Below are 12,588 nucleotides of genomic sequence, written 5' to 3'. Positions count from 1 at the left end.
TAATTACATGAAAGAAACCCTGAAACAGGGATGAAGTATAATAGGCAACAGCCATCAGCAAATGAGACAGCCTGGGATCTCAAAGCCAAACTAGACTGTAATCAGGCAGAACACTGTTGGAATGATCATTTTTAAATGTACGTGAGTGATTTTAAATGTTAAGGAGGAAGGAGTTAAGAGAAATGCAAAAATTTACATTAATGCCCTTTTAAATTTGAGAATTTAAGCATACTAGAATCAAGAAATGCAAAATATGAAGTTGCATATACCATTTCTGGACCAGATTCTGCAAATACTTATGCATATGAGAAGTCCCATTGGTTTTAATGGGACTAGTCCCTTGCATAAAATTACTCGTGTATTTTTGCAGATTGGAGCCTATGTGTATATAAATAAGCCCTTCATCACTGGAGACTATTATTACCTCGTTATTTACCATATTACTAGCTATCAGTTGCTTTACGTGATCCTACATTCCATATTTTCCTTTTTGGATAATATCTGCTATACTAATTCGGTTATAGGGCGGGGGAACTTTTTAGGGGCTAGATCCAAAATTAATTGATATCAATGGGCTTTCAATCAGGTCCTAATTTATCTGTTTCCAGGAGATTTGCTAGTTAAATGCTTCAAAAATAGCATTTACAGACATTCCTATGGAATCTGAATGACTTTGCAATTCAACCACATCCATGTCTTCTTTTTATTCACTATTCACAAAATCTGTGTAATCAGGTGTTTACTTGCATGATTGTTTGGCAAACAGCTGTTCTCTGCTAATATTCATGTGTGCATGAAATTATGTTATTTGCTATTTGTTATTCATTACATATCTCCTTTTTTATTGGACCTGAGTCAAATTATCAATTATTTTTTTAGGTGAAAAATGGCCTTTAGACAGAAAAGAATATTTTCAGTTTTGTCAAAATTTTGGTTTTTTTCAACAAATAAATTCAAAAAACAAAGTGTTCATCTTTTGGGGTGTGTTCCCTCCCATTCTCTCCTTCTTTTCTTTTTTCTCCCCCTTTCCAATGAAAAATGAGGAAGAAGGAAGACAAATAAAAATGGAACAAATTTTGTTTTTTCTGAAAACTGAAAAAGATCTATTTTATTTAGTCAAAAAAATGGGAGGGGAAATCTGTGACAAAGCATTACATGTATAGCATTTTTTGACCACCTCCACTTTCAAAAAAGTTTCAATCACCCAGTCAGGGAGCAAAAATACCATATGATCTAAGTCACCAGCCTCGAATCGCAAAAAGTGAAAAGTCTAAAAAACAAACTATGAACACTCCACAGGCTGAAATTTGTTCCTCTAAATTGTTTAACAATTACAGATAACAAATATGCAATATTTGTGTGATAGAAAACTATTCGTGAACAGAACGAAGGGCTGAAATTTATTGGAGAAAAGATTACTCATTAGTAGAATGTCTGGCCTGGATTTCATATTGAAATGACATATTGAAGTGCTTGGACTTCAGTGGGAGCAGGATTAGGGCCTAATAGTTCAAGTGTGTGCCGAGATTGTTTGACTTTCTTTGGCACTAAACAACATACCTCTTCTCTAAGATCCTTTCAGAAAGTTAGTGATCATTTTGTTACAACTTTGTCAGATTTTAAAAATGTGCCACATAATGGAAAGGAATGAGAGAAGAGCGGGAAGGAGGAAATCCCTTCTTACCGCTGCTGACTCACACATGCTTGACAAAAGTACTTGGATCTCAGATAACATTTATTTTAAGAAGCTAGACACATGCCTGGGATGAAAGACACCGTATAAATGCATATTCTTGAATTGATTTTATGTAGACAAATGGAGGGAAAGTTTAATCAGAAAAAATGTATTTTCTATTTGTGTGATTTGCAAAATAATAGCAGCACTTTTTAGAGTTCTGTGCAAAATCTATAATTTCTATATGCAGGTTGATGGAATGAGCATTTTGTTTCGAGCACAGCGGGCTTACGGTGACCAGACAGCAAGTGTGAAAAATCGAGACAGAGGGTGGGGTGTAATAGAAGCCTATATGAGAAAAAGACCCAAAAATCGGGACTGTCCCTATAAAATCAGGACATCTGGTCACCCTAAGCGGGCTTGACTCTGTGCCATTAAAGTCTATAGGAATGTAGCCATTGATTTCAATGGGAGCAGGCTGCAGACCTAATGTGCCTGGTCTTGATATCAAAGGGAGATGAGAATGGTCAGCTCTGTGCACGGGTCCTCAGCACGTTGCATAACTGAGCTCATTGTCAGCCAAATATCTCTTGAAGAAGGAAAAGGGGCACTGGTTATTGCTCAGAATATTGGTAGTGAGTTTCACAATAGATAGAAACAGCTGGGAGCTGTATATTTTGGTGATGCTATTCAAATGATTTAATTTTGAAGTGTGTTGAAGGCAAAAATGGGATGTCTGTCTTCCAAAGCAGTCAACCCAGCCATATTTCCACCTTTTTAAAATTATTGTTCAATCTTGTGGGCCTTTAACTGTGCATAACTATTCCATGTACAGTACAATTGGACGTCTGAAAAAAACAGATGAATTGTACACAGGATGTCTCTAATGCTAAATCAGAGGGCAAAATGACTATTGCTTCCTACTGTGTGTGACTGTAAATTAAATCAGGAAAAGCAAGTCAAAGGAAGTGTAATGGAATAATACAAGTAATCAGAAACAGCAGGTTCCTGAATTTCAGTCTCTAAAGATGAAAGCTTTTGGATCAGAGCTTAAAACTAGCATGTGTCTAGGATTCTGAATAAGAGAATTAACAATCTGAAGACATTGTAAACATCCAAGTGTTGGGAAAACTGAAGCACAGGAGCCGTTCATGTACAGATTAAAGTCAGTGGACTCAATTCTGCCAGCTCTTTAACCACAGTGTAACTCCACTATTTCACCAAAGAAGCTCTTAATGTACAATGATGTGGGTGCAGAATCAGGAGCTGCAACAGGGCCGGCGCTTCCACTTAGGCGGCCTAGGCAATCGCCTAGGGCGCCAGGATTATAGGGGGGCGGCATTTTGCTGGGAGGGGTGGCAGGCGGCTCTGGTGGAGCTGCCACAGTCGTGCCTGCGGAGGGTCCCTGGTCCCGCGGCTCCAGTGTAGCTGCCGCAGTCGTGCCTGTGGAGGGTCCGCTGCTTCCGCAGCTCCAGTGGACTTCCCGTAGGCACGGCTGCAGCAGCTCCCCAGGAGCCGTGGGACCAGCACACGGGGCGGCGAAATGGCTGTGCGCCTAGGGCACTAAAAACACTAGCGCCGATCCTGAGCTGCAAGAACACAAGCAGTCTAGCAGACCAACCGAGAGAAAAAAACACATTCTGAATAAAACAACTCAAGTAACTTTGGGAGGTAAATAAATTATATAGAATTAAGCGGAGATATATAAAGGCAATCTACTGCAAAGTGCTCAAATGCAGGAGTGCAGAGCTCTGATGTGTGTGAAAGATGCTCAGATTTCTATAAATAAGTGTAATTTCACTGTTGCAGCCACAACATCTTTCCTGTTGTTAAGCTGGCTGAACCATCTGGCATGGGAAGCCAGATAAAAGTCACGCAATTATTAAAACAGGCTAAATCAAACTAATCTAAATTAATCACAGCCCTTACATGCATGTGTAAAAATAACTGGCCAGAAACATTGCATCATCATTGTTGTTTTAAGAACAATGACCTATTTTTCTGTTTTCACTGGACTTTCTCTAATTATGGGTCCAATCTATTTCCCTTGAAGCCAATGTTAAAAGTCCAGTTGATGGAAAGGAGAGGAAGGAGCTGCATTGAGTGCTGTCTTCATCATACTTGAGTAGTGGTGTATTTCATTAGACAATGTGCCAGACTATGGCATAATGAGAGGTATGAATATGTATTGCTAGTGTGGATTGGTTCATTTTTTTACAATACCAATTTCTTTGTATATTGTTTGTTTATATTATGAATTGTTGGTTTAAGAAAAGAGCAGCATTAAGTATTTGATGCAGTAAAATATGAATAATTACTAGAGTTGATCAAATGTTTTGCACACAGTTTTTGTTGAAAAAGTCCTTTTATTGAAAACATTTTTGCCAAAAATAGCCATTATAAAAATGTTCACTTTTGTTAAATTTTCCACAACTGCTTATCAGAATTGTTTGCAAAATCATTACCAATTTTTTTACCTAGTTTTCAATAAGAAAAAAACAAATGCTTGTAAACAGAAAATTTCAACTGTCATTTTGACAAAAATGTTGGTTAAAATATCATGACAAATTTTGAAAATAGAAAGTGGCTCTATTGTGCACTCTGCAAAATAGAAATAACTTAAGCAGTTTTTACAAAATAATAATAATGATGATTGATTTTTACCAGCTCCAGTAGCTCTGGGTTGGATTTTCAAATGAACCTAAGATCATAAATCCCATAGACTTTCAAATAAATGTAAATTCCACCTGTCATATCTATCATCTTTGAAAGTGCCCATCACTGAGTATCCTGGCACCAATGAAAGTGTGTCAAGTGTCATTTATTCTGAAGGATACTTCTTTTTTGTATATTTTCCTCTTTTGTATTTTGCTATTAGTGGGTATATGTGATGATTTTTTTTTAATATATGAACAGCACAGTCATGTATATGGATTATGTATAGAAAAGGGTAAAAGTTGGGATTTACAATTGGGGCCTAAGGGAGTTAGGCACCCAACTTCCATTGAATTTCACTGAAGAATCAATTGAAAATGGGGACCTGGCTCTCTTTAGGCCTCTTTTGAAAATATTAGGCAAAGTGCTCAGATCGAGCCTTAAAGTAACAGTGGCTATCAGTAACATTATTAGTGGAAACAAGTGGTGTGAGAAAGAACTTGGAGTCATGTCTTCAGAGGGTCTGCCAATGACTCGGCAAGTGGCCTTTTGTAGGTCACATGAGAGATGATTCCTCTCTTCATTCATCCTTAAATTAGGCATAACACATCTCTTCCAATGTTTTGATATAATTGGATGGAATCAACTATTGTAAGAAAAGTAAAGTATTATTAGACTGAATGGAGTATTCTACCGAACATTTCCCCAAGCTATTTTGCAAGTCAGGCATGTGCAAAACTGTCATTTTGAAAACTTGGACCAATATGAATAGTCTATGATGTGTGGCATTTTAGTCCATGTGTTTGCTGTCAGGATTTGAGACTGTTGATCTTGTATTACTGGAGTTGTTAAATGTATTTCCCATTTGTTGAACAAAATGAAATATTTTAAATAGGAAAAAAGAACATCAAAAATACACATTCACAAAATGTACTAACAGGCCTTACATCTGTGATCATTCACGGTTCAAAATATGTCTATAATGAGCATGATTTGTTCAAAAGATGCATCTAGCTGCCTTGTCAGAAATGTGAACTTTAGTGGCCTTGCCTGTTCTAGGCTTTCCTATAAAATATCCCAGCCTCACTATTCTCTTAGTAGGTTCAAACAAGTCTGAGAATTCTGACAGACTCACTTCCCATTAAAGAAGGTTTAAAGGTAGAAGTTTTGTAGAGCATTGAAAGAAATATCAGCGATGGGAGAATCCAAATTCTAGCGTGGAGGATTTGCTCATTGTTCCTTTATCATCAGCCTAAGAGTTGCCAAGATCATAGCATCCTCTATCCTCAGGCTCCTATTCCAAAATGTTAACTCTTCAGAAGTAATCTGTGAGAGGGAGAGGGAGGGGTCTTGTAGAACCTTCTTGAGACTGCACTTCTGCAGTTTCCAAGGAATACTCCCCTCAGAGGGCAAGGTCCTCAGGTCTGACAGAGAGCAATGTGTGCAACTTTGAAGCTCTGCAGATCAGCTAGATCAAAGGACCACCCAAGACCTCAGCCTGTAAGAAAAGGCAGCTCTCCTGTGTGTCTACAACACTTCCCTCTATGCTGGCAGCAATCTTCCACAAAAATTGTTGGGGACCATGCATCCACTGTCTGGCCAGCCAAACCAAGATGGGAACTAAGTTAGTGGGAAGTGTGTTTTGTCCAGATTTAAATAAGATTCCCCAAAAATGGATATGGATAGAATAGACTTTCATTTTCTGTTTCAGAGTTGCCACCCATCAGATCTATCCAGCTGAGGACTGAATAACAGAGACCTCAGTGCCTTCACCATTGTGCATCACTCTAGTGCCTCCCAGAGTTCCCTGGCACATGGGGAGAGTGTGTGTGTGTGTGTGTGTGTGTGTGTGTGTGTGTGGAGAGAGAAAGAGAGAGAGATGGGTGGGGGAAGGAATGGTTAGGATCTTACCCATCCATCTTCTCATTTGCTATGGTCCTAATTCAAGAAAGCACTTAAGCATGAGCTTAAATCCAATTCATCTCAATGGGACTTAAGACAATGCTTAAAATCTAACTCATGCTTAATTGCTTTCTTCAGCAGAAATTCTTTCCTGAATCATGGCCTAACCACACCTGTTATCATAAGAACCATAAAATATTAGGGTTAGAAGACACCTCAGGAGGTCATCTAGTCCAGTCCCCTACTCAAAGCATGACGAATCCCAATTAAATCATCGCAGCCAGGGCTTTGTCAAGCCTGACCTTAAAAACCTCTAAGGAAGGAGATTCCACCACGTCCCTAGCTAACCCATTCCAGTGCTTCACCACCCTCCTGGTTCTGTCATCTGCCACCACTGAGAACAGCCGAGCTCCATTCTCTTAGGAATCCCCCTTCAGGTAGTTGAAGGTTGCTATCAAATCCCCCCTCACTCTTCTCTTCTGCAGACTAAATAACCCCAATTCCCTCAGCCTCTCCTCAAAAGTCATGTACTCCAGCGCCCTAATCATTTTCATTGCCCTCTTCTGGACTGTCTCCAATTTGTCCACATCCTTTCTGCACTGGGGACCCCAAAACTGGACACAATACTCCAGATGTGGCCTCACCAGTGCTGAATAAAGGGGAATAATCACTTTCCTCAATCTGCTGGCAATGCTCCTACTAATGCAGCCCAATATGCCGTTAGCCTCCTTTGCAACAAGAGCTCATATCCAGCTTCTTATCCATTGTTATCCCCAGGTCCCTTTCTGCAGAACTGCCACTTAGTCAGTCAGTCCCCAGCCTGTAGCAGTGAATGGGATTCTTCAGTCCTAAGTGCAGACTCTGCACTTGTCCTTGTTGAACTTCATCAGATTTCTTTTGGCCCAATCCTCCAATTTATCTAGGTCACTCTGGACCCTATCCCTACCCTCCAGCATATCTACGTCTCTCCCTGCTTAGTGTCATCCGCAAACTTGTTGAGAGTGCAATCCATCCCATCATCCAGATCATTAATGAAGATGTTGAACAAAACCAGCCACAGGACCGACCCCTGGGGCACTTTGTTTGATACCATCTGCCAACTAGACATCTAGCCGTTGATCACCACTTACTGAGCCCAACGATCTAGCCAGCTTTCTATCCACCTTATAGTCCATTCATCCAATCCATACTACTTTAACTTGCTGGCAAGAATACTGTGGGAGACTGTATCAAAAGCTTTGCTAAAGTCAAGATATATCATGTCCACCACTTTCCCCATATCCACAGAACCAGTTATCTCACCATAAAAGACAATCAGATTGGTCAGGCATGACTTGCCTTGGTGAATCCATGTTGACTGTTCCTGATCATCTTCCTCTCCTCCAAGCTCCCGCAGCACCCTCGGATGCATTGCATCTGTACCCATAGACTTGTGCATGTCAGACTTTTCTAAATAAAAGATGATGATGGCTGTCATCTTGGCAGAAACATCAGAGACTGAATTGAGGACCTCCCAAGGCTAAACACACATGCATCTACAGCTTGAGCAAACTCTTTAGCTGGGGCTGTTACAAACTTGTATCCTTTGAGGATCTGGCACAGAGCTGCAACACATGCTCACCAGTGAGTTACACATCCTCAGAAGGGGCTAGCGTAGTCTGGCCCATAATCTGCTTTGCTTTTCTGATAGATGCATAGATTCCAAAGCTAGAAGGGACCACTGTGACCTTATAGCACAAGCCATAAAACTTCCTCATAATAATTCCTAATATCTTTTAGAAAAAAGCATCCAAGCTTGATTTTAAAATTGCCAGTGATGGAGAATCCACCATGGCCCACAGTAAATTGTTCCAGTGGTTAATTACCCTTTATGCCTTATTTCAGTCTGAAGTTGTTCAGTCTGAATTAGCTTCATCTTCCAGCCATCAGATCATGTTATACAAGTCACCCCTTAACCTTCTTTTTGTTAAAGTAAACAGATTGAGCTCCTTGAGTCTGTCACTAGTAAAGCATGTTTTTCCTCCTGGGTCTTAAGCATTTATTTCAATTGCATTCTAATCAGATACTCTCTTTTACAGACGTTCTTAAAATGTACCAATAAAGACTGTTTTTAAAATGTGTGCAAAGAGACAGCTCTAATATTGTAGCATACTGGATTTCAATGAAAACAGATGAAATATACTGTTTGTTTGTTTTTTATGCTCCTGATGTGATGTCCCCCATCCAGCAGAACAGTACATTACATATTAGAGAGAACAATGGTGATGTAGGTGTGAAGAAGCTGCTGTGACCAATTTAAAGTATCCTTTAAATATCCAGAAAAAAATGTATGGAATTAAGATAAACTCCTTTGAATTAAATTAAGCCTTACGGAATTAAGATTAACATTTCTGGAGTTCATTGTACACCTCTATGCTGCTATAACGCATTCGTGGGGAGCCAAAAATCCCTACCGTGTTATAGCTGAAACCCAGTTATATCAGGGTAGGGGTGACAGGGCTCCAGTGGTGATTTAAAGGGTCCGGGGCTCTCCGCAGCAGCCAGAGCCCCAGGCCCTTTAAATCGCCGGCAAGCCCCACTTTTGCAGCCTTGGGGCAGTGGCAGCCAGAGCCCCAGGTCCTTTAAATCACCGGCGAGTGTCGCTGCTGCAGCCCTGGGATAGTGGTGGCAGGGCTCCAGTGGTGATTTAAAGAGCTCCGGGCTCCAGCCACTGTGGGGAGCTCAGAACCTTTAAATCGCAGGCGAGCCCCACTGCCACAGCCCTGGGGTAGCGGCGGCAGGGCTTCAGTGGTGATTTAAAGGGCCTGGGGCTTCTCGCAGCAGACGGAGTCCCAGACCCTTTAAGTACCACCAGAGCCCCGCTGCTACCGCGCTATATGCGAACCCGTGTTATATTGGGTCGCGTTATTGTGGGGTAGAGGTGTGTTACAAATGCAATGTTTTTGTGCTTGTGTGAGATTGTATGGAACTTCTTTAGCAGAAAGACAAGATTAATTCAATCTCTGGAAGGTATGAGGAGGTTCAAAGGTCTTTTTAGAACAATATGTGTGAAGTGGATTTCCCGAAACACTGTGAGATGAGGGGAATACAAATTTTTCCTCTCCAAACCAAAGTTTTGAAAATATGCCCTTGGGAGAGACACCCATTGTATACTAACCACCTGCTTTTGGAGGCTCTAATTCAAAGACTTCTGAACTATATCAAAAGGAAACCGAGCACGTTATGGGGGTGCTATTTCTGAGCCGAAGCTCTGATGAACTTGTAACCACAAGGTTCCCTCTCTGATGGGATATTAAAAGACTGTACTTGCCATGTGAGAGTTAGAGTGAACTCTGGTAAGCTTATTAGCATGAATGTAGATTCTTTTATTGTTTTTAATGTTTTCTCTATAGTGCTTTAAAATAAAAAAATGGTGTGGTAACAAATCTGTAGCAATTACATTGTCTGTCTCTGGAGAGAAAGCAAGCAGGTTTCCTAAGGCAAGCTGTTTGTGTGAGGAATGACACAGTGAAGGTAGGGAACTGTCCAGCCTGACAATACCCTAGTCAGAAAGGAGTGATTCACATGTCCCCTCTGAATAGAGGGAACAACTGAGGAGCCAAAAGCTAAAAGTGGGTGACTTTACTGAACCACTGTGGGGAAATACAGGTGCAGATGCCCAGAATTGTGTGACAGCTGCATCTCAATACCGACAAGTAATTTTAAAGGGGGGGCTGGGAGTAGAAAAGAAAAGAAAAAAAAAGAAAAGAAAAGAAAAGCAAAGATCATTTTAAAGCTGTTTTAAGACAAACCTTTCCCACTGAGCAATATCTAAATGCAGCATGGGCAGGAAAATTAATGGCCAGCAAAAATTAGTAGCAACGGCCCCCAAATGCATCCAACTTATGTTTCCATTCAAAAGTCTAACCCAGATTCCATTTTTCACATAGTCCCCTAACTTAATCATGGGGTGAACAAACTCTTGAATTACAATTTAGGGATGGTTGATCATCTGGGTGGAGGTCAGGATGTGAAATTTGTAACTTGGAGCAACCTGTAATAAAATGTTAGCCAGAGGGGAGTCTGTAGGTGCTGATGTAGTTAGTTTTCAAGCTTAAATAGCTGATACTTTTTTTTTCCAGTTTTGCTATGACTGTTCTGAGCTGTGCTATTTTTCATTGCAAGAGAAATTAAAATTCCTAAATTATTAACCCAAGGGTGAGGTGGAATTTACAACAGGAACCTTGGGTGGGCTCAATGATGGCACTTAGGCATTGCAATGGTGATCATCATATTGCCTAACATGTAGATACCTAGCAAAATCACTAGCAGAGCACCGTAATCCACAAAATCAAGGTAGGCGTCAAGGCTCCCTAGTCAACGAATGGGGACAAAGAGAATCTTAAGACTATGTTCCATTAAAGCCAGCATCTTAGGTGAGGAGATGCCTAAGCTAGCCAGTGGCAAATGCTGAGGAGAGGGGTATAAGAACCCACCCCGTCTCAAAGATAGGAGCGTAAATCCAGGCTCTAGGGAGGTGCCTAGCATTGCTTAGGGATCCCCAAATAGGAACCCCACTCTTCTAGTCAGGCAGCTTAGGCATTTAAATTGTTGCTTGAGGGAATGAATGATTGGAGCATGTATTTATCCATGAAAGCAGCAAAGAATCCAGTGGCACCTTATAGACTAACAGACATTTTGGAGCATGAGCTTTCGTGAGTGAATACCCACTTCATCAGATGCATGTCACATGCATCTGACGAAGTGGGTATTCACCCGCAAAAGCTCATGCTCCAAAACGTCTGTTAGTCTATAAGGTGCCACAGGACTCTTTGCTGCTTTTACAGATCCAGACTAACACGGCTACCCCTCTGATACTATTTATCCATGGTGGGTGAGGGGGAGAGGGAGAGATTGACACACATAGTTCTGTAGTCCAGGGCAGCCACCTAGGAGGTAGGAGATGCCAGGTCCAGTCCTTCTGCTCCACTTACTTTTTCATTATTTATCACCATAGAACAGCTTCAGTGGGCAAAACTGAGGGCACCCCATCCCATCAAAATATGTCATAACTCAGGGGCTAGATTTGGGAGGCCCCATTCAAATCCTTTCTCCCTCTCTGGCAAAGAGGGGGGGAATTGAACCAGGGTGCCCACATCCAAGGTGAGTGTGCTAAATACTGGGCTAAAAGGTTTAAGGTCAATAGTAGTTTAGACTCCTAAGTACCTTTCTGGAGCTGGGTCTTGTCTCGAAGGGTATTGTTACAGCCATATTGACTCTTGGAACATCCCATATGTGTATTTCTTATTTGAGCACTTAATTAAAATTCTCTTTCCAGTCAACTCATTATGTCTAGACTTCAGCATGCTGCCCTGAAATTCCCCCTTTCATGCCTTCCCATTTTTTTAGAAGCGTAATGGTTATGAAAGACAGCATGGTTTAATAGTTAAAGCCAGGGAATAGGAATCAGGAAAACGTGTTCTTGTCCCTGGATCTGCCACTGACTCCTCATGTGAAGTTGGGCATATGCTTTACCAAATTATGCCTCAGTTTCCTCATCTGTGAAATGAGATAAGGGCCTAAATTCATTCCTAATTAACACAATTCACGTGGTGATGCTACTTGAGGGCTAGATTAGGTCCTATAAAACTAACTCACATTGATAAAGTCTTTTCAGATAAGAGACATTAGAAATGCAAATTATTATTATACTAGTTTCAGTGTACCATAGATCTTGGTGAACAATCAAATGTTTAAGGCTTTTATATTTCTCTGTGTGGTTATTTCCATTAGGAATATAGGTGTTTAAAATATTATGAAAGACACAGATTATTTTCAAAAGCCCTAATCATTTTTATATGCATTAAGGGCTAGAATGTTAAAGTTAGCTGTATGCAACACTATGCATATATTTGTGCCTCCCTAACTTATGTACATATATACCCAATACACACATGAAGTATTTGTGTGTGTACATAGCTAATTTATTTCCTAAATAGCTATGTGCATTTGTGACCAGCTAATATATAAGCACAAATGCCGAATTTGCATTTATACCTTGGGAATTTGCACACATAAATGGAGGCGTGTGAAAATATAGGCAAACAATTGTGCTTGCCTTGCTTGGAAAATCTGGCCATTAAAATCATTCTTTGTACTCAAAGAAGCAAGCACTCTCTCTCTCTCTCTCATATATCTTTGTGTGCATACTATTGTAATTTAAATCAACAATGAGAACAGGTGAGTTTCTGGTAGGAGATGAAGGGGATCCCATCCAGTGGTTAATCTGGCAAATGAAATATTTTGAGAGAATTGTTTGCATGCAGCTGAATTTCCTAAAATGTTTCTTATAAAGTAATTGCATAATGAAAATAATC

General features: G+C 40.4%; 1 protein-coding gene across 1 annotated transcript in view; it reads left to right on the top strand.

Annotated features, from left to right (window-relative positions):
* Positions 1 to 12,588, top strand: part of LOC127046410 (uncharacterized) — a 412,139-nt gene that overhangs the window by 92,468 nt on the left and 307,083 nt on the right. The gene's annotated exons all lie outside the window — the stretch shown is intronic.

The sequence above is a fragment of the Gopherus flavomarginatus genome, chromosome 3 (assembly GCF_025201925.1).
Source record: "Gopherus flavomarginatus isolate rGopFla2 chromosome 3, rGopFla2.mat.asm, whole genome shotgun sequence".
Classification (NCBI taxonomy): Eukaryota; Metazoa; Chordata; order Testudines; family Testudinidae; genus Gopherus; species Gopherus flavomarginatus.
This window is presented reverse-complemented; position numbering and strand designations above follow the sequence as displayed.